Source organism: Oncorhynchus nerka, linkage group LG27, assembly GCF_034236695.1.
Source record: "Oncorhynchus nerka isolate Pitt River linkage group LG27, Oner_Uvic_2.0, whole genome shotgun sequence".
Taxonomy (NCBI): Eukaryota; Metazoa; Chordata; class Actinopteri; order Salmoniformes; family Salmonidae; genus Oncorhynchus; species Oncorhynchus nerka.
In genome coordinates this window covers 65,088,684-65,092,675 of record NC_088422.1, presented here as the reverse complement: position 1 = coordinate 65,092,675, position 3,992 = coordinate 65,088,684, and the positions used below count along the sequence as shown (strand labels likewise).

General features: G+C 40.0%; 1 long non-coding RNA gene across 1 annotated transcript; it reads right to left on the bottom strand.

Annotated features, from left to right (window-relative positions):
* Positions 1-2,653: 2,653 nt before the first annotated feature.
* Positions 2,654-3,742, bottom strand: LOC135565215 (uncharacterized). Its single transcript, XR_010461392.1, has 2 exons — positions 3,607-3,742; positions 2,654-3,225 (listed from the first exon to the last, which is right to left on the bottom strand). It is a non-coding gene; the product is annotated as an uncharacterized LOC135565215 (long non-coding RNA).
* Positions 3,743-3,992: the final 250 nt, after the last annotated feature.

Below are 3,992 nucleotides of genomic sequence, written 5' to 3'. Positions count from 1 at the left end.
AGGTGAACGCACCAATTTGTAAGTCGCTCTGGATAAAAGCGTCTGCTAAATGACTTAAATGTAAATGTAAATGTATAATGGGTTAATTGTTACATAATTTAAAATCAGGTAACAACTAAACATAGTTAGTTGATTAGATAAATAAGCCAGATTAAATGTTAACGTAAAGTCACCGCCCTGCTCACAGAAGATGCATGCTATATCAGTAGATAGGAATCACAAGCAATACCACTTCCGGAAAGCCTCAGGGTTTGTACTACCTTCTGTGTTGATGTTTGTTCAGGGTATAATTACACCTTCTTGAAGTGCATGCTGGTCTTCTTTTTGTTATGAAGTATATGTTTATGATGTTATATTGTGGGACAGCGATTTGTCTTTTAACTTTCTCTAGATCCCTCCGAGACACACAGACACACACAGAGGTTGGAGCAACACGGTCAGATGTCTGGGACTTGAACCAGCAACCCATCTCTCTAGGCTACTTGCCACATCCTGGCGGTTTGGTTTTATGTATAATTTTGTGATGTAATCTTGTAGTCTGATTCTCTATTTAATGTTGAGAAGGGCTTATATGATGTTGTCTTCCTGGCGAAATACGATGTGTCATCCTTCGTCAAACATGTCCATACAAAGACCAATCACAGTTTCTATAGCATAGCTTAAAGTCACCTCGTTTAGAACTCGTTTATTTTAAGTTCATCTCTGCACCAATGTGATTTTCATGTTGTAGACGCCAGGCAAAGGAGTGTGTGGCACATCAGAGTGGACAGCAGCCAACGAGACTTTGGGAAAATCATCTGCCAAAGTAGATGAGGGCCTAGAGACAGCAGTTTGCCACACGGCATGCTCCTTAAGGCTCTCAATATGTAAATAGGCGAAATATATGCCTAAGCAATGTACTTGCAGAAGGAGCTGTCTTCTACTGGCACGGTGGGCTTTTTCTGCTGTGATGTTGCATGCCAATACTGGCTATACTTGCAGAAGGTTGTGCAGGCATGCCCAGAGTTAGAGGAGCTTCTAAAAATGCACCCCCTCCGTTCTGCATGTGAATGGATGGAATTGCCACCTTGCATGTCTAAGATAAACACTCTTGTTGTTATGGAGAAACACTAAGTTCCTCTCACTGGTATTGTCATGGCCTGCCTAAGTCTAGGACCCTCATGGGCATGGAAGTGTATGTGTGGAATAGGACTGTAGTCAGATTCCGCCCCCACCAGCGTCTTCTCTCTTCAACTGCTGACCTTATCTCAAGTTGAGTTCCACATCCCTCATTGTCCTAGTTCCACAGAAACGGACATGCCTTATCAGGAATTGAAACCAAACTGCTCCCCTTTGCCTCCTTCCTTAGAAATATTCATATTCAACAATAACATGTTTGAACAGAATATGAACTTCCTGCACATCCCCCTGTCTTACTCAGTAACTTTCCATACCCAAAGTTCCTACTCACCCTTCATTGACCCCTAAAATATACATTTCTTATACCCGTAAAGTAATCAATACTTTCTAATATGATGATAGGAATTAGTATATTTCAAGCCAGAATCCAACAGGTAGAAAAGTGAATGTTTCTCAGACTCAACTTCATAATTGCATTGATGTCAGTGGAGTCATGTTTGTAATTTGCACTGTTTGACAGCCACACTTCAGACAGGGCAGACGGAGCATCTCCAGAAGAGGATTGTGGGGCTTTACCTCAGTGTGAAACAGAGAAAACGCTACCTCTACCGTTTGACAATGAATTAAGCACTAACAGCTGTGTGTGTTTCAAACGATTACATAGTATGAATGTATTATTGATGTAATAAAGTGTTTGTGCAGCACGTTGTAAGTCATTGCTACCCCTTGCAACATTGTAAGTACAACATCTTTCTAATCTGATATTGAGTGGAAGGTAATGTTGCCCAACCCATATAAACTCAGCAAAAAAGAAACATCCCTTTCAGAAACATCCCTGTCTTTCAAAGATAATTCATAATAATCCAAATAACTTCACAGATCTTCATTCTAAAGGGTTTAAACACTGTTTCCCTGCTTGTTCAATGAACCATAAACAATTAATGAACATGCACCTGTGGAACGGTCATTAAGACGCTTACAGACGGCAGGCAATTAAGGTCACAGTTATGAAAACCTAGGACACTAAAGAGGCCTTTCCACTGACCACTGAGAGAGAGCCAGGATCTCAATCCCATTGAGCACGTCTGGGACCTGTTGGATCGGAGGGTGAGGGCTAGGGCCATTCCCCCCAGAAATGTCCAGGAACTTGCAGGTGCCTTGGTGGAAGAGTGGGGTAACATTTCACAGCAAGAACTGGTAAATCTGGTACAGTCCATGAGGAGGAGATGCACTGCTGTACTTAATGCAGCACGTGGCCACACCAGCTACTGACTGTTACTTTTGATCCCCCTTTGGTCAGGGACACATTATTCAATTTCTTAGTCAGACGTCTGTGGAACTTCTTCAGTTTGTCTCAGTTGATGAATCTTATGTTCATACAAATATTTACACTTGTTAAGTTTGCTGAAAAATAGGATATGCATATTTTTGGTATCATTTGAATGGAAACATTCTGAAGTTTGTGGAAATGTTAATTGAATGTAGGAGAATATAACACAGTAGATCTGGTGGAAGAAAAGAGAAAGAAAGAGTATACGTTTTCTGTTTTTTATTGTTGTAGTATCATCTTTCACATGTACTAGAATAGGATGCTGGAGATAATTTTGATGGATAACACAAGAGGGCAACTGTATGTGTGCAAAGTTTCAGACTGATAACTTCAGGAATGGGTGAGCTACATGACATTTAGCATGAAGTCACCCAGGTGTCCCACACAAGTTGCCCAAATGTACCCAAGTGGCTGAATTGGTGAAATGACCTATAACTATATACAGCAGTGCAAATAACACACACACAAAAAAAAATGTTTAAAAAAATATTAGAAAATAAATATATATTTTTTTAAAAACAGTATACTCCTCGTCACAGTATTTTGCTGCCTGTGCCCTGTCCCATAGCAGTCTCTTTCTGATGTAAAGCAGAGGCAAACTGAACAAGTGGTGCATTTCATGCGACACAGAACACAACGACGCCTCCATGCTGTGCCCTTTTGGCCCTGAGGCACAGTCATGCCTGCAGTAATGAACTGTGACATATGAACACCATTGGGGGCACAGGTAGAGCGGGCAGCTTGGCACCGGGGCCTCCCAGTCGGAGTCGCTATCACTGTGAAAGAAAACATTTAAAAAATATTTGTATTGTATGAGCCTTTTATCAGAAACATAAAATAAACAGATATGTATTGTATAGAGCAGAGGGAACAGTCCCTAAGGTGAAGTGCTGTTCTATTCAACTCGGCCATTGTTGTATATATATACATACATACACACACACACACACACACACACACACACACACACACACACACACACACACACACACACACACACACACACACACACACACACACACACACACACAAACAAACCAACACACACACACAAACAAACCATACATTTCATTGCAAAAAAAAATATATATATATATTTTTTAATATATATAATATATATATATTTTTATATTTCATAAAACGGCATTAGCACTTACCCGTCCAGGAGTACGTCCTGTCCTTGCAGAAACAGCTCCTCAGTTGGTTTGAATCATAACACTCCAAGATTCCTCAAACAAAACACTTATTTTGCCATTGAAAATATATCTGATATTAATGGCATTTGCAAATAGAACCAAGAAAATGCATACTTCTCTAATAAATGAAGTGATCTCAAAGTACACGCCAAACGACTGGGGAAGCGGCCCTGACACTGAATGAGAAAGGCCTTAGATAGTATAATACTTGCACCATCTGGATTTCCATCAGATACTTTATTGCATGTTTTTCAAAAATACAGTAAGATATGTGAATCAGCATTTTGAGTTGCTTTTTTTGTCATTAGATTTGTCTATACTTATTTTACTATGGCAGTGGAAGGAGT